Genomic DNA, 18,519 nt, shown 5'->3' with positions numbered 1-18,519 from the left:
TTGATCAGCATAAATGCCACGGTTTCATTTGGGGACCTGGCTGACTTGAACCATAGCTACACCTATCGGGAGCTTTGTCGTGTCCGACCATGGTAACGCCATCTGATCGACTCAAATAAGCCTCTTTTTGCAAATGGTTTTATCATTGCCTTTGCTTCACAATTTTCTTTGATAGATATTTCTTTTGTTTTGTTGCGTTTTTTAAACCGACAAAGTTTTAAACCGGTTCAAACTGTCAATTGACGGAACACGGTCCATTTTTAATCCGGAGACTATTTGCCCGGTTTGATTTTTTATTAACATCCTATTATGGAGTAACACGGTGTTTTATTATAGCCCGGCACGGTTTACATGGTAAACCGACATTATATATATACATGAGCTGCTATCTCCTCCAACAGTGTGGGTTTATAAACCTCTACTTCAAAATTGGCCAAGCCAACTTCATGCCCAACGATGGCAGGTATTATGTATCCCAAAGATTTGATCATATGCTTAAATTTCAGATATTTTGATTTCACATATGCAGACATCATACTCCTCCTGATGGTACAACCACGGTGGCACTTTAAGATTTTTTGTATTGCAAAAAATACTTTGGAAAGTTCATCACCCAAAGGAAGAACAAGTTGCAGTAATTATGCACGAAGGCATATCAAAATCAAGAGTATCGGCTAGCCTATTACAAGGCAACACGGTGCACAAAATAAGATCATTGTTTTTTCGCAAAGGAGAAGCAGTTTAAACCAGCTTCCGGTTCAAGCTTGGTCACCAGCCTGGCCTGATGGTTGTGGGTCATACCACGCCGCTTCAACTTCAGCTTCTCTACCCAGTGGCTGGAAATCAACAGTTGTCCAGTCGATTCCCATTAATGCTTGAAAGACAGCTTCATCATGGATCAACAATGACGGTTCAATATCGGGAGCGTAAGTATGCTTACAGATTGGAGGGATAAGATTTTCCGCTTCAGGAATTGGTGCAACTACTCGCTTCTTTTGGTTGTCATATTGGGCTTGATAATGAGACAAGTCTGCTTCTTCAACCAATTGACAAGCTAGCGGACGCACCTCCTGGTTTATTGCTCACAGATCCGCTTCACTAAACTCTGACCCGTCTTCCTTCAAGCTGGGATAGCCCTGAGCCGCTTCCACAGGATCAAAATCAGTTACCCAAGCTTTTGCCTGAATTAAGGCATTGATCGCACCAGTTCGAGCAGCAGATTTCTTCAGCTCTTCAACCCGGGCAGGAAGCATCGACAGTCTCTTCAGAGTGTCCTGAATCAAAGTGGGCGCCGGATTGTTGTGGGATGCAGTAGAGATGATCCGCTGTGCACCAGTGTACAGTTGTTCGATCAATGTGTAGGCGGCTTTCAATTTCTTCCGCACATCTGACCCCAAGTGACCAATGTGTGTCCCTGAAATATTAGAAAGGGTTAACAAACCGGCAGCTCTATAAGACGGCCGAATCAATCCAGAAATCAAACCAGCTTACCAAAGATAGCAGTGGTCATGGCATGCACTTGCCGCTTTATGCTGGTCAGTTCGTCCACCACCGGTTTCAATGCAGCCTCGGCATCTTCTGCTCGTTTGGTTAAAGCGGATTTTCAGTGGCCCAATCCGCCCGATCCTTCTTGAAGCCCTCCTTAAGCTGTTCCATGGCGCTTAAAGCGCTGGTTAATTCCTCTTTTGCTTTGGAGGTTTCAGCTTGTTGGCACTTCAGATTTTCTTGCAGATCAGCGATTTGGTTTCCCCTTTTGTTCAGCTCAGCCTGCATATAGACAGTCATACAATTCAGATAACGGTACAAGAATTGAAGTACCAACCACATAACAAGTTATGCCCTTGGTACTTGGGGGCTAATGCATATTTGCTCTTCAATTATTCAGAAAAGTCCCAAGCTCAATACAAGTATTCAACTTGGCACTTGGGGGCTAATGGCTATTTGTTCAGTTAATATTGCTGCTACAATCTTGATTACCTAAAGTCCCGGTTTAACTACACTAAGTTGAACCGGACCTTCGGGGCTATATCAGCAAATTCAGAAAACATTGAAGTCTGCATTGACAAGTCCCGGTTTGAACGGAGATTCTAAACCGGCCCTTGGGGGCTAGGAGAGTTAACAGATTGAAGTACATACGCAGATAAGCATATGGAATTTACCTCATATTTCTCTTTCATCATATTAACCAGACCAGCTTCATAGTCACGGCTGGTGTATAGCCGGTTCAGATAGCGGGAATGGAGATCTTGGGTGTTCGGAGCGGCATAAGTTGTCAGATCGGCATTCCATTTTCCCTTGCCAATGGCAGCAAATTCTTCCTTGGCAGTGTGTCTGGATAAAGCAACGGGATTGCCTGGCTCTGTGCGACCAATGCCAGTAATGACAACCTCATCATCCTTGGCATCGCCGGTTTGCACTGGGGTTGTTGGCTTATCAGTAGGCTTTGATGGACTGGTGGATTTCTCAATCCAGATGGGGCTTGTGGGCTGGTTGACAGGGCCTGAGGTGTCAATAGGCCTTTCTTCAGCAATAAAATCGTCATCCTGTGGTGGTGGATCATTGGGTATATCTTCATGAATAGCCGCTTCAAGATCTGGTGTTTTACCCGGTTCAGGGACGATGTCCTCCTCGGCCACTTTTGTCACATCCCTAGCTGCTGGTAGTGATCTAGGCTAGCTTCATGTGTGCATCATGCCTATATTTTCGAAACTTGAACTGAGGAATTTTGGAAGCCTCAAAACTTAAATAAAAGAGGGGCAAAAACCCTAGAAATCTCATTCATTGTTCCAAAATGTTCTTCTTAGATGTTTAATATTTTTGGCAAGGGTTTTGATCCAAACCAAAAATATTGAACATTTTAAAAGGATTTATTTTGAGACTTTGAATTTAAATCAATACTATTTTGAATTTGAAGTTATATCCAAATATTACTGAATATATGTTCAAATAACTGAAACATTTTTATGTGCTTTGGTATAATTCCATTGTGCTAAATAAAATGTTCAGGGGTATTTTGTCACTGTCTTTGAATTTGTTTTATTTCAAAACAGTGGCAAAAGATTAAATAAAAACAAAACAGAAGAAAAAGAAATAAAAAGAGCAAAGCCTACCTGGCCTTACCCGTGCAGCCCACCAGAGCCGGCCCAGCTCCTGTGCTGGTCCAGCACTGTGCGGCCCAGCCCACCTCCTTCTCCCTGTCGCCTTCCTCCTCGCGCCAGTAGGCAGAGGAGAGACTCGGCGCACACGCCCGAGCTCGCCACGCCACCACCCTGCTCGTCTGCTTCGCCTGAGGCCACCACGACGCCTCGCGCCTTCTCCTCGGCGCCGCCTCGACCCCTGGAACCCTCCCGCTCACTCCCTCGTCCCCATCTCCTCCTCTGTTCTTTCTCTCGCACGCACCCGAGAGCGACCGTCGCCGCCGCTCGCCATAACCACGGCCACCGGGCCTCCGTCGCTCCCCCGACTAGCCCAGAGGCTCCGCCTCGTCCCTCTCTTCCTCCTCACCGAGCCGCCCGACGCCGGAAGCCCCTGGACACCGCAAGCGCTACCGTTCCCCTCGCCAGCCACCGGAGATCATCGCCGTCGATTCGCTGCACTCCGGCCGCCCCCGAGCCCACTGACCCTCCAAACGGACTCACGGTGAGCCCCCGAGTCGTCTTCCCCTTCTCCCCTGGTCTCTTTCGACCTCTAGGCCATAGCCCCATCTTGGCCGAGAACTCCACGCCGCCGGCGATGTCGCCGCCGTCACTGCAGCCAGTAAGGCTCGAAACCGAGCACGACACCGTGCTCCTAGCATCCTCAGGAGCTCGGCGAGCCCCTTAGCCATCCCTCCCGTCCTCTGTGGCCTCGCCCCGCTCGAACCCGTAGCTCCGGCCGCCGCACTTGCCATCGCCGCTGTCGCTGTAGTGCACCTCAGCTGCTGCCTCTGCCCGCAATGGATGCGCGCGAGCCTGGGCATCTTGTAGAGCCTCTCCGCCGTTGTTTTGGTGGCCGGAGGAGCTAACCCGAGCCCTCCGCCGCGCCTGCTGTAGCCGGCGACGAGCCGGCGGCGTATTAGCCTCGGCTGACCAGGGGTTGACCTCCCCTGGGTCGCCGACAAGTGGGCCCTGGCCCAGCTAATCCTACATTAGTCTTTTTAATTAAGTCTAATTAACTCAACTGACATTTTAGTTAGCAGTAATTTAACATTAATTAATTAGGTTAGTTAGTTAGTCACTGACGTGTGGACCCCACACGTCAGGTTTGACCCGAGCCGCCCAGTTGACCCTGCTGACGTCACTGTGACGTGGGGCTGACGCAATAAGTATTTTCTGGATTTAAAAAATAATCAGGAAATTCGAGAAAATAGCTAAAACTTCAATAAATCATAGAAATTCAACCGTAACTCCAAATTAAATAATTTATATATTAAAAATTATCAGAAAAATTCAAGGAATCCATCTGTACCATTTTCATGCATGTTAGAACAACTTATCACTACTGTTTAGGACAAATGAATTAAATGGCATTTGAATAATCACATATGGAGTTTGAATTTGAATCTTGTATTCAAACCAACTTCATTTAATCTGTTGCTAGTTGCATTAGCCCAAAACACATTCATTTTGCCATGTCATGATCATGCATCATATTGTGCATTGCATTGATTGTGTTCCCTTCTGTGTTGCCGGTATTTGTTCCCTCTCGATAGACGTGATACCGATGATGTGATCGTTGACACTGATGAAGACTCAATGTTATCTTCAGAAGTTCCAGGCAAGCAAAACCCCCTTGTTCATTCCGATACAATCCTACTCTCTCGCTCCTACTCTCTTTTAATGCATTAGGACAACACCGATTCATCTGTTTATTGCTGCGGTAGCTGAACCCCTTTATCCTCTGCATGACCTGTCATTGCCACAGTAAATAGATGAAACCCACTAACATGAGTAGGAGTTGTTTGAGTCCTGTTGTGCCTACTCATTCATGCTTGTTTGTCATGCCTGCTACTGCTTAGAGTTGAGTCAGGTCTGATTCATCGGGGATGAATCAGAGGTGTGTGAACATGTCCTACTGTGTGTGAGCTAAGTGTGTGAATACGATTTGGTAAAGGTAGCGGTGAGAGGCCATGTAGGAGTACATGGTGGGTTGTCTCATTGCAGCCGTCCTCAGGAACTGAGTTCTGTGTTTGTGATCCATGATTCAGCTACTACCACGCATTGGGCCCGAAACCAATGGACCCTCTCGGCTTCTTGATCACCCTTGTCCTCTGTCCAGGAGTTGCAAGTAGTTTCTGGTGTTTGTAGTATGCTGGAGGCCGTGGGCAGCGCTGACCGTAGGGGTGGGCTGTGATGCGGTAGGCACGTGGCCCGGTGTACCGGGCGCCCGTTTGGTGTCTCGGGAACCCTGTTCACATCGTTTGGGGCTGTGAGCGAAACTCCGGCCGGATCTCCTCATGGATGGAACCCGAATAGGCGATAAACCTGGACTAGAGACTTAGGTGATTAGGTAGGTCGTGGCCGACACCCACGTTGGGCTTCCGCTTGAAGGTTGCCGAGTACATGTCGTGTAAACGACGGTAAGTGGTGAGAGCGTGTATGAAGAAGTACACCCCTACAGGGTTAACCTAATCTATTCGAATAGCCGTGTCCGCGGAAAAGGACTTCTGGATTGCTTATATCAGTTCATAGACAAGTGAAAGTGGATACTCTAAAATACGCAAGATAAGCATGAGTGCTATGGATGGCGTTCTCGTAGGGAGACGGGAGCGGATCCATAGTGGTGTATTGATATGGTGAATATGTGGACTCGTGTGCGCCACCTCAAAAGAGTTGCTTGCAGTCGTAGTTCAGGATAGCCACCGAGTCAAAGCTGGCTTGCTGCAGTTAAACTCCACCACCCCCTTTGTTGATAATGATGCATATGTAGTTAGTTCTGATGTAAGTCTTGCTGGGTACATTTGTACTCACGTTTGCCTATTTTATGTTTTTGCAGAGAGACTTCGGTCTCACTAGTAGTTCCGCGTGGACTTCGACGTTTAGCTTGTTACCTCAGCTACGATCTTGTGCCCTCGGCAGGATCTGATAGATAGTCAGGCTTCTCAGCCTTTTTCATTTATAGATGTCTGTACCCAGACATGATAGCTTCCGCTTGTGCTTTGACTTGTATGCTCTGATTGTTGGGTCATGAGACCCATGTTTGTAATGTCTCGCTCCTCGGAGCCTATTGAATAAATTACTTGAGTCGTAGAGTCATTTTGTGATGCCATGTTGTATTGCACATATCGAGCATATTGTGTGTATGTTATTGAAATGCTTGGTATATGTGGGATCTGACTATCTAGTTGTTTATCTTTAGTAGCCTCTCTTACCGGGAAATGTCTCCTAGTGTTTCCACCGAGCCATGGTAGCTTGCTACTGCTCCGGAACACTTAGGCTGGCCGGCATGTGTCCTTCTTCGTTCCTGTGTCTGTCCCTTCGGGGAAATGTCACGCGATGAATACCAGAGTCCTGTTAGCCCGCTACAGCCCGGTTCACCGGAGTCCTGCTAGCCCAGTGCTACAGCCTGGATTCACTCGCTGATGACCGACACGTTCGATGCTGGGTCATGGATGCCTGTCCCTGTAAGTTTGTGCCACTTTGGGTTTACGACTAGCCATGTCAGCCCGGGCTCCTTATCATATGGATGCTAGCGACACTGTCATATACGTGTGCCAAAAGGCGCAAACGGTCCCGGGTAAAGGTAAGGCGACACCCGTGGGAATACCGTGCGTGAGGCCGCAAAGTGATATGAAGTGTTACATGCTAGATCTATGTGGCATTGAGTCGGGGTCCTGACAACGTTGGTATCAGAGCTTGACTGCCTGTAGGATTACCAAGCCAAACTGGTCGAAGTTGAGTCTAGAAATTCTTTAGTTATATAAGGGAATTGATTGTGGGATGGAACGTAAGGCTCTTTTTACTCCTTATACCTCATGGCCTTCTGATCTGAGTCATCATCTTCTCTTCTACGGGGATTAAGAACTAGGCTATCTCTTCTTTCTATCAGGATCATGTGTTACTAATCCGTAGATTTATAAGATTGTTGGATTTAAGTCTCAGTTCAGTTCCTACTACTTCCGTATGTTAATTGTTGATTTCGAAACTTTGATATTGTGCTTCTGAGTGGTTATGCCACCATTTTTGTGAATGTCTCAAATCTTTTCTGAGCATTTACAGCCGTTATGCTGTCCGAGTCATCCCAGGTTTCTAAGTAGTCTGATGCATTTGCAAATCCTTTCTTCCCGTTTCAATGTTCCCATGGGCCAGATTAACCACACTAATCAGTGAGTTGAGGTACTCCGTTACCTTGACATATATGTTGGAGATATTATTATGACCCTAGGTGTCTTAGGGGATCATCTAGTAATTTAGCCATGATTTGTGTTCCCAGTGTGATGATTCTGGCCATCATTCTCGAAAGCATCCCGTGATGCTACTTAGTAGTAGGTATTCTACTCCTTGGGTTTTGAACCCGAGATTCACCCTACTTACTTCATGTTGATAGTAATTGCTAGCTCCCTTAGGTTATTAGTAAACTTTGCGATAGTCCTCGAGGTCCGTGGTGTTTCCTTCTTCCAAATACTATGAACCGCTTATGGCAGATGTTTATTGGATCAAAAGATCACAACTAGAGTACTCTTGAGGAGTTCTCCATTCATAAATCGTGACTCTGTCAGTTCTACCTTTCTGCATGGGTTATCCGGAAGAAATATGTTGACCTTGGTTCGATATACTAACCTATGCATCCACAACTCAGAAAATTATATGTTCCTTTGAGTTGTTCTCGTTAGTTGTCTTCTGACCCTCGTCTATCAATTGATAGTCAAGAGTATGTGTGCAATCGTTCATCGATGCCTATTATTCTTGTGGTCCGTCAAGCCATTCTATTCAGGATGACCAGGAGAAACAAACTCCAGTACCTCTTCCATATCCAGGATTGGGTCAAAGAAGTTGTGCTCCGCAGATCAAAATGCCAATCCAGCTTTTGCTCTGTTCTACCTTGGAGTATTACCATCTTTATATCGGGATTGTTATAGGAATTGCACACCATCCTATGAACTCTTGGTACAGTGATACTTCTTGCCATCATTGTTCATTCCTCGGTTCCTGTGTTATTGTAACCGGAATGCCAACAAATGAATCGTGGTGTATGAAATCAATACTGCTAGCAACTCCGTTGCTTGGTAGCTAAAGGATAATAATTTCATTCTTAGCGTGTTGGTTTTTGAATCATCCTTCTAAGACTGATCGTGCTACCTAGTCCTTATTTCCTGGTGCACTCTTTGATTGATGAGTAGGATTTTGTCAAGTCCTCGCTCATTTTATCATATCATCTTGCCCTGAAAAGCAAGATTGTTCTCGAGTTTAGTAACATACCGGTGGTTCGTGATTTGCCGAATATCTTCTCGAAAGTATCACTAGGTTGTCACCTGACCGCTATGTTGAGCTCGTGATCAAGTTGGTTTCCTGTGAACCGCCTTCTCTCCAAGAATCGGTGTTAGATATCCCTGAGCTAGTTGGTTAAGCTAAACGACAACTTGGAGGGTTGGAGGATAAAAGCTTGCCTGACTTAGTTCGTTCCAAAGGGATATTCTTGTGTAGTGTGTGTTGAAGAAAGATGATATCTTCATCGATTGGTCCCTGTGATCAGTTGCTGGACCTATTGTCTTATCAATCCTTTGATTTGAGTGTGGGCTATCGTCAAATCAAGTTAGAACCAACGATGTTCGTAATGTTGTCCTACTCGTGGTTGATCCCTCGAGCATACACCATTATATCTTTTGGGTCTGACCAATGCTATCACCGTGTTCACATGATGGTGGAAGTCCAGTGATATGGAAATTCCGATGAGTTGTTGTTGAGGCCATCAACAGCATTTTGTCTCCCGCATGATTCATGTTGAACATCAACCTAGTGTTGGAAACTTTTATAGGCAATTTCTTCATGCCCCGTTCATGAAGTATATGCTGGATGAGAGAAGTGACTTTATTTGATTCACGTGCATTTGATGTAAGTTGCCGCTGTGGGTTCGAGAAAGTTAGTTTTGCTTCCTGTGGAATCGTCCCAAGTCAGTCATGCATGTGCAAGGTATACTATGGTTTGGTAGATTAATTACCTCCACTCCATATGTATTCCCTAGCACACCAAGCCACTGATTGATTTGTTCAGGAAAAGGAGTTGATGTGCTAATCCTAGGTCATGCACAGAACTTCGATATCCTCGCTGATGGTTCCCAACCAGAACTCGGTAGTGTTTTATTGTAAGACTACCATGTGGGCATGCTTGTCTGGGACAACGTGTTCACATGTTTATAGCAGAACCAACTCATGTTTTGGAGCTGGCTATCGTAGTTCATTTCCCGAGAATCTCGCAACGTCATCTCGTCGATTTGTGTTGCAAACTTTCATTTTTCTTTCTAGACTTGGTGAGTCTGGAATATCCTGACACCAACCAGATCTGAATCTTAGGCAGATATGATGATTGGAACATTTCCCCAAGAACTATAATATTGGTCCCTCGATAACTGGTAAAGTGGATGTCGTGGCCAGCACCACCAAGCCAAAAGACCTATTATTATAGTATCTTGATCGAAGAAGTTGGCCACCTCCCCATAAGGATTTCGCAGGATTTACCTCCGTAGTTATTCCTTATGGATTCTTGTGCTCCCAAAGTCCGACCTTTTACTTGATGTTCTAGATATCAAATCATAATTATCTATGGATTATGCTAGCACATCAAGGAGAACATTAGAAGCGGAGTGCTAAATGTCTCTCGATCGATCATCCAGATTTTGTTTCCTTGGCCCCGCCAAGGGTGAAATCTGAGAAAGTGTTATCTTCCTTTGCATCTGCATCGTCCATCGTTGTTCATCATGGTGGTATGTTGTGTTGCCAGGATCCTTGACACGGATATTGGTAAAACCTTGATGATTGTAGAAATGCTCAAGTTCTTGAGAGCACGCTCAAGCGCTAGGTGTTATCATCGATGCTAGCTGGGTTTGCTCTCAGTTCCCTCGGCAATGCTATGATCTATTCAACAGTGAATTCACTCTCTATTGTTGGGTTCTTCCCCAGTTACTAGAATCATTCCAGCATTTGCATTTTGTTCCCAGTTTGCACCGCCAATGTGCCATTCTACCATGGGTCTCTTCCATTTCCGGTGATAAGCAAATTCGTCCATTACGTTGTCTTCAACAAGGTAGTCCACATCATCCAAGTCCGAGTATGCCATTCTACCGACCCCCTCCAAATGATCGCTCGAGAATTGTCTTAGGCTGGTTTGAAGAGTTTCAATGATCTCTGAATCAAAAGTAATTCTTTTTGCCACTTAAGGTAATAATCTACGAATCACCCTCCTCCAGCGATGTTTCGTCGTGGTATCATGGCCACTCAATTCCTCGCTACGTTGACAATCGTTTACCACCTTCTTAGGTGTGGAATTGTTGTCTACCTAGCGAACCTTCGTCATCCGTTTCTTTCCACCCCTCTTGATGTGTATCTCGTGTCTCAACCCGAGAGTTGGTCCTATGTCTCATTCTGTGAGTTGTTCGATCTTCGAGAAGATCGACCCTTCTAGAGTCTCCTTCTTCCCTCCATGTCATGTTGACAGGATTTCTCAGAGCAAGACATCAAGACAATGATGGTGAATGAATCAACGTTCAACTGAAGTGCACCCTGGATCGTGAAGATTATACTAGTTGCGTTTACCCTTCACCTTACCCTACGCTTGAATCTCGAGACGAGATTCTTGTTTAGTGGGGGTGAGTTGTCACATCCCTAGCTGCTGGTAGTGCTCTAGGCTAGCTTCATGTGTGCATCATGCCTATATTTTCGAAACTTGAACTGAGGAATTTTGGAAGCCTCAAAACTTAAATAAAAGAGGGGCAAAAACCCTAGAAATCTCATTCATTGTTCCAAAATGTTCTTCTTAGATGTTTAATATTTTTGGCAAGGGTTTTGATCCAAACCAAAAATATTGAACATTTTAAAAGGATTTATTTTGAGACTTTGAATTTAAATCAATACTATTTTGAATTTGAAGTTATATCCAAATATTACTGAATATATGTTCAAATAACTGAAACATTTTTATGTGCTTTGGTATAATTCCATTGTGCTAAATAAAATGTTCAGGGGTATTTTGTCACTGTCTTTGAATTTGTTTTATTTCAAAACAGTGGCAAAAGATTAAATAAAAACAAAACAGAAGAAAAAGAAATAAAAAGAGCAAAGCCTACCTGGCCTTACCCGTGCAGCCCACCAGAGCCGGCCCAGCTCCTGTGCTGGTCCAGCACTGTGCGGCCCAGCCCACCTCCTTCTCCCTGTCGCCTTCCTCCTCGCGCCAGTAGGCAGAGGAGAGACTCGGCGCACGCGCCCGAGCTCGCCACGCCACCACCCTGCTCGTCTGCTTCGCCTGAGGCCACCACGACGCCTCGCGCCTTCTCCTTGGCGCCGCCTCGACCCCTGGAACCCTCCCGCTCACTCCCTCGTCCCCATCTCCTCCTCTGTTCTTTCTCTCGCACGCACCCGAGAGCGACCGTCGCCGCCGCTCGCCATAACCACGGCCACCGGGCCTCCCTCGCTCCCCCGACTAGCCCAGAGGCTCCGCCTCGTCCCTCTCTTCCTCCTCACCGAGCCGCCCGACGCCGGAAGCCCCTGGACATCGCAAGCGCTACCGTTCCCCTCGCCAGCCACCGGAGATCATCGCCGTCGATTCGCTGCACTCCGGCCGCCCCCGAGCCCACTGACCCTCCAAACGGACTCACGGTGAGCCCCCGAGTCGTCTTCCCCTTCTCCCCTGGTCTCTTTCGACCTCTAGGCCATAGCCCCATCTTGGCCGAGAACTCCATGCCGCCGGCGATGTCGCCGCCGTCACTGCAGCCAGTAAGGCTCGAAACCGAGCACGGCACCGTGCTCCTAGCATCCTCAGGAGCTCGGTGAGCCCCTTAGCCATCCCTCCCGTCCTTTGTGGCCTCGCCCCGCTCGAACCCGTAGCTCCGGCCGCCGCACTTGCCATCGCCGCCGTCGCTGTAGTGCACCTCAGCTGCTGCCTCTAGCCGCAATGGATGCGCGCGAGCCTGGGCATCTCGTAGAGCCTCTCCGCCGTCGTTTTGGTGGCCGGAGGAGCTAACCCGAGCCCTCCGCCGCGCCTGCTGTAGCCGGCGATGAGCCGCCGGCATATTAGCCTCGGCTGACCAGGGGTTGACCTCCCCTGGGTCGCCGACAAGTGGGCCCTGGCCCAGCTAATCCTAGATTAGTCTTTTTAATTAAGTCTAGTTAACTCAACTGACATTTTAGTTAGCAGTAATTTAACATTAATTAATTAGGTTAGTTAGTTAGTCACTGACGTGTGGACCCCACACGTCAGGTTTGACCCGAGCCGCCCAGTTGACCCTGCTGACGTCACTGTGACGTGGGGCTGACGCAATAAGTATTTTCTGGATTTAAAAAATAATCAGGAAATTCCAGAAAATAGCTAAAACTTCAATAAATCATAGAAATTCAACCGTAACTCCAAATTAAGTAATTTATATATGAAAAATTATCAGAAAAATTCAAGGAATCCATCTGTACCATTTTCATGCATGTTAGAACAACTTATCACTACTGTTTAGGACAAATGAATTAAATGGCATTTGAATAATCACATATGGAGTTTGAATTTGAATCTTGTATTCAAACCAACTTCATTTAATCTGTTGCTAGTTGCATTAGCCCAAAACACATTCATTTTGCCATGTCATGATCATGCATCATATTGTGCATTGCATTGATTGTGTTCCCTTCTGTGTTGCCGGTATTTGTTCCCTCTCGATAGACGTGATACCGATGATGTGATCGTTGACACTGATGAAGACTCAATGTTATCTTCAGAAGTGCCAGGCAAGCAAAACCCCCTTGTTCATTCCGATACAATCCTACTCTCTCGCTCCTACTCTCTTTTAATGCATTAGGACAACACCGATTCATCTGTTTATTGCTGCGGTAGCTGAACCCCTTTATCCTCTGCATGACCTGTCATTGCCACAGTAAATAGATGAAACCCACTAACATGAGTAGGAGTTGTTTGAGTCCTGTTGTGCCTACTCATTCATGCTTGTTTGTCATGCCTGCTACTGCTTAGAGTTGAGTCAGGTCTGATTCATCGGGGATGAATCAGAGGTGTGTGAACATGTCCTACTATGTGTGAGCTAAGTGTGTGAATACGATTTGGTAAAGGTAGCGGTGAGAGGCCATGTAGGAGTACATGGTGGGTTGTCTCATTGCAGCCGTCCTCAGGAACTGAGTTCTGTGTTTGTGATCCATGATTCAGCTACTACCACGCATTGGGCCTGAAACCAATGGACCCTCTCGGCTTCTTGATCACCCTTGTCCTCTGTCCAGGAGTTGCAAGTAGTTTCTGGTGTTTGTAGTATGCTGGAGGCCGTGGGCAGCGCTGACCGTAGGGGTGGGCTGTGATGCGGTAGGCACGTGGCACGGTGTACCGGGCGCCCGTTTGGTGTCTCGGGAACCCTGTTCACATCGTTTGGGGCTGTGAGCGAAACTCCGGCCGGATCTCCTCATGGATGGAACCCGAATAGGCGATAAACCTGGACTAGAGACTTAGGTGATTAGGTAGGTCGTGGCCGACACCCACGTTGGGCTTCCGCTTGAAGGTTGCCGAGTACATGTCGTGTAAACGACGGTAAGTGGTGAGAGCGTGTATGAAGAAGTACACCCCTGCAGGGTTAACCTAATCTATTCGAATAGCCGTGTCCGCAGAAAAGGACTTCTGGATTGCTTATATCAGTTCATAGACAAGTGAAAGTGGATACTCTAAAATACGCAAGATAAGCGTGAGTGCTATGGATGGCGTTCTCGTAGGGAGACGGGAGCGGATCCATAGTGGTGTATTGATATGGTGAATATGTGGACTCGTGTGCGCCACCTCAAAAGAGTTGCTTGCAGTCGTAGTTTAGGATAGCCACCGAGTCAAAGCTGGCTTGCTGCAGTTAAACTCCACCACCCCCTTTGTTGATAATGATGCATATGTAGTTAGTTCTGATGTAAGTCTTGCTGGGTACATTTGTACTCACGTTTGCCTATTTTATGTTTTTGCAGAGAGACTTCGGTCTCACTAGTAGTTCCGCGTGGACTTCGATGTTTAGCTTGTTACCTCAGCTACGATCTTGTGCCCTCGGCAGGATCTGATAGATAGTCAGGCTTCTCAACCTTTTTCATTTATAGATGTCTGTACCCAGACATGATAGCTTCCGCTTGTGCTTTGACTTGTATGCTCTGATTGTTGGGTCATGAGACCCATGTTTGTAATGTCTCGCTCCTCGGAGCCTATTGAATAAATTACTTGAGTCGTAGAGTCATTTTGTGATGCCATGTTATATTGCACATATCGAGCATATTGTGTGTATGTTATTGAAATGCTTGGCATGTGTGGGATCTGACTATCTAGTTGTTTATCTTTAGTAGCCTCTCTTACCGGGAAATGTCTCCTAGTGTTTCCACCGAGCCATGGTAGCTTGCTACTGCTCCGGAACACTTAGGCTGGCCGGCATGTGTCCTTCTTCATTCCTGTGTCTGTCCCTTCGGGGAAATGTCACGCGATGAATACCGGAGTCCTGTTAGCCCGCTACAGCCCGGTTCACCGGAGTCCTGCTAGCCCAGTGCTACAGCCTGGATTCACTCGCTGATGACCGACACGTTCGATGCTGGGTCATGGATGCCTGTCCCTGTAAGTTTGTGCCACTTTGGGTTTACGACTAGCCATGTCAGCCCGGGCTCCTTATCATATGGATGCTAGCGACACTGTCATATACGTGTGCCAAAAGGCGCAAATGGTCCCGGGTAAAGGTAAGGCGACACCCGTGGGAATACCGTGCGTGAGGCCGCAAAGTGATATGAAGTGTTACATGCTAGATCTATGTGGCATTGAGTCGGGGTCCTGACAACTTTATCCAGGCGAGACTTCTTGCTCGGCCTAGGCTTGGCCCTGAAAGGAATAACAAAGTCAAATACAACATATGTTCCAAGGTGATGTACCAGAAATATTATGATAAGTATAGCTTACCCAAGCACCGTTTTGAGCGGTGGCAGCTGAGTAGCCGATGACTTGCCAGAGGATGAGTGGGAAGTAACTTGATAATCGGAGTCAGATGGATTAAGAGGTTGACGAAAACAGCCCGCATTAGGACAAGCACTGACAAGCAAATTAGAGACCTCTGAACGGCGTTTCCGAACCGGACTGTTCGGTACACCGGCGGAGGTAACTACGTGGCCGCTGTGCCGGGTTGTGCGGCAAGCTTCGTGTTGTTGGGTCTTCATAAGAAATTTGGGATCCAAGTAAGCAAGAGGATGAGAAAATTTAACCTTCCGGTTTGCCTGACAGATTTTTAGCGAAGGCAAAGGGTTTGAATCGGAAGAGAGAGTAATTACCTCTACAGCATCAGCATGGCTGGTTTCGGTATCATCCTGACAAATATCATCATCAATAAGGCATGTGAAAAATTAGCCAAGTGAGTCAAGCTCTACCTCAAGGTCCGGATTACCCACATCCTCATCAGCGGCTGGATCAGAAGATGCAGTGGTTTTCTTCTTATGAGCAGGCCGTTTCACGACTTTAGTCTTTGGCCGGGTTGGTCTTTCCGGTTTGTCTGTTTTTTCTGGCTTCTCCTGTGGAAGCTTCTTGCTCCAAAACGGATCATTGCCCTGTTTAAATAGACATTGATATTAAACAATGACCAGATATATCAATAACAGGTTCAGTAAAAAGAAAAATCAAACTCTTACAGCTGGCGGTTTGTTGGTGGCACAGAAGGGAAGTAGGCCGGTTCGAGCACAGATGTGTTCTGGTTCATTCAGCATTTTATTCACAGCCTCTGTGATTTCTTCGTCAGTGAGCTGGATGTTAGCATGTCGCAGTGGGTCATCAACACTACCAGTATACTCGCACATCAAACCGGAGCGCTGACTAAGGGGCAGTATGCTCCACGAAATCCAATAGCGAGCGAGATCAACCCCTGCTAAACCGTTGGCCATGAAGGCTCTAAGCTTGGACAGTTGAGGAGCGTATTTGCTTCTCTCCTTGGCAGTCAACCTTTGCGGAAAGGGGTGTGTATTGCTAAGCCGCTCCAGATGAAAGCCAGGCAAAGGATTTTCATCAGCAGGGGAGGTGTCTTTGCAATAGAACCATGTTTGATTCCACTCTTTGGGGTGGCTATGCAGTTTGGCGTGAGGGTATGTGACCTATTTCCTTTTCTAAATCGCCACACCACCCAATTCCGTATTGGAACCGTCAGTAAACTCAGTGCGGCGGTTTAGATGGAAGCAGTCTCTGAACAACTCAACTGTGGGCTCCTCTTGAAAGAACACCTCACAGAGCACTTGGAAGTGACACATGTTTGTAACAGAGTTGGAGCCAGTGTCTTGTGGGTGGAGTTGAAAATTGGCTAAAACATCCCGGTAAAATTTAGAACCGGGTGGCTTAAAGCCCCGGGCTAAGTGATCTACGAACACGACGACCTCTCCTTCTTGAGGTGTGGGAGGGCATTCTTTGCCAGGGACCCTCCAATGGATGGTGTTTTTGCTGCCTAAAGCGCCGACCAGGACTAAATTGTTCAGTTGAGTCTCTGCGACGCGAGAAGGAACCGAGTTGCACTCATATACTTGCTTGGCCATGATGAAATCTACAAGATAGTTGATTCCGGTTCAAGAATGAATTGATTAAAATACACTGGTATGTACAATGTTAAACCGGAGATAGCTCTATCTAAATCGGAGTTTTATGAAGCAACAGCATATGGCAGTTCAACAAGAGGACTAATGGTATATACCGATTTGTTAATTTTTTCTACACCAAGTTAAATCGCCGGATCTAAGCATTGAAACAGTTGATATTGCGGAGGGGTAAGTGTACAGAAACAGATTTCACAAGATTTCCCTACATCGATGGATCTGAAGCAAGTTCATAAAAGAAGGAAAATATTCAAAAGCTCAAAGCAGAACAGTATTGAAATGACGGGCTGCTCCCCACGCACGACGCCAAGATCCAGGTCCTCCAGCTCTTGGCCAATGCCGAGCTGGCCTCCGCGGCCTCCACGAGGCGCGTCATGGCCGAGATCTCCCTCCTCCCGGCCAATGTGCGCGTCGCTGCCGGCCGACGCCCCGTCGCCATGGACGTCGGTGTCGTCGAACGAACCATTGACACCATTGACAGCACGCACGGGACCGATACTTTTTTTTGGTTTTTCAAATTAATAGTAGTAGCGCGGGTCACAGACACGCGCTACAGATAGTTAGTAGTAGTAGCGCGGGATGTATAGCGCTACTACTACTAGTTAGCTGTAGCATCGTAGTAGTAGCGCAGGCGCCCGCGCTACTACTAGCTTTTAACCCGCGCCACTACTAGGCTTTTTCCTAGTAGTGTCCATTTGAATTGCTTCACATGGATCTCTTCGGTCATAACCATTATTCTGCAGTCTCAAATGATGCATCTCAATATGGCTTTGTTATTGTTGACGATTTCTCTCGATACACATGGGTACACATTGTTACTTATAAACATGAATGCAGGAAGTCTTCAAAGGATTTTCCTCGAGGGCTTCAACCAACTTTGGTGTGAAGATCAAGCACATCAGAAGTGACAATGGAACTGAGTTCATGAATTCTGGTCTTGATGAATATCTTGATGAACTTGTTATTACTCATGAGTTATCTGCTCCTTATACTCCCTAGCAGAATGGCATCATGGAGCGCAGGAACAGGACTCTTGCTGAGATGGCTCGCACTATGCTTGATGAATACAAAACGCCTCATCGTTTCTCGATTGAGGCAATTGATACTGCGTGCCACATCATCAATAGAGTATATCTTCACAAATTCTTCAAGAAGACTGCCTATGAACTCCTCACTGACAAGAAACCCAATGTAAGTTATTTCAAAGTCTTTGGTGCTAAATTTTGGATTAGAGATCCTCATCACAACTCAAAATTTGCACCGAAAGCACATGAAGGTTTCATGCTTGGTTACGGAAAGGACTCGCACACCTACAGAGTCTTCAACGACGTTCTTCACAAGGTTGTTGAAACTGTAGATGTGTGGTTCGATGAAACTAATGGCTCGCAAAGAGAGCACCTACCTTCTATGATAGATGAACCAACACATGAGGAAACTATCAAGTTCAAGGCTACTGAGGATGTCATTCCTACTGAAGAATCTGCTGAAGAATTCATTCTAGAACATGAAGAACGTCGAGCTAATGCACCTGAAGAAAATACTGAAGAAAATGGTGCTGAAGAAAATGCTGATCAAATTCCTCAACGACAACCAGCTCATCCTCGCGTTGCAAAAGAAGTGCAAGTTGAAAAGATCATCGATGACATTAAAGCACTAGGTCCTCTCACACGCTCAAAAGCTTCACATTTATCTTACTTTTGTGGGCACTATGCTTTTGTCTCTATCACAGAGCCCACTAAGGTAGATGAAGCATTTCTGGAGCCTGAGTGGAT

Source organism: Triticum dicoccoides, chromosome 4A (genome assembly GCF_002162155.2).
Source record: "Triticum dicoccoides isolate Atlit2015 ecotype Zavitan chromosome 4A, WEW_v2.0, whole genome shotgun sequence".
Lineage (NCBI taxonomy): Eukaryota > Viridiplantae > Streptophyta > Magnoliopsida > Poales > Poaceae > Triticum > Triticum dicoccoides.
The sequence above is the reverse complement of the archived record's forward strand: the minus strand, read 5'-3'. Positions refer to the sequence as shown.